Consider the following 493-nt stretch of genomic DNA (forward strand, 5'->3'; position numbering starts at 1 on the left):
CCTCCGCTAGTTTACTGAAGCAGATCATTCGTTTCTGTGGCTGTGTTTTATCTCTCCAAGAACATGCACACTACACTGATGCGTTTAGTTGAAGAAGAAACTTTAACTTTAAGAATTAAAATGTGCAGTATAACTCTTCTGAGAAATAAAAATAAAAATAGTTTTTAAAGAGTCTGTCTATTTCCTCACTGTCATGAATAACAGAAGCAGGTTGAGTTAGTTAACCCGATCACTTGGACAGGAATTATGAGCTGTTTCATGTACAGGAACATCGTTCAGTTGGACGTTTTCATCCGCTTGCTGTATAACGTTTATGAAAATTGCCAAATATATGGTTCATGTCACAGTCACTGAGGTTTGTTCTGTCTCAAATATATACATTAAACTGTTACTCTGCAGACAATTCACACATTTAGAGGAACAGTTTCAGCTTTAAATATCTATCTATCTATATATCTATCCATCTATTTATCTGTCTATCATCTGTCTATCC

The sequence above is a fragment of the Rhinichthys klamathensis genome, unplaced genomic scaffold (assembly GCF_029890125.1).
Source record: "Rhinichthys klamathensis goyatoka isolate OS25496 unplaced genomic scaffold, OSU_Roscu_1.1 h1tg000216l_1, whole genome shotgun sequence".
Classification (NCBI taxonomy): domain Eukaryota; kingdom Metazoa; phylum Chordata; class Actinopteri; order Cypriniformes; family Leuciscidae; genus Rhinichthys; species Rhinichthys klamathensis.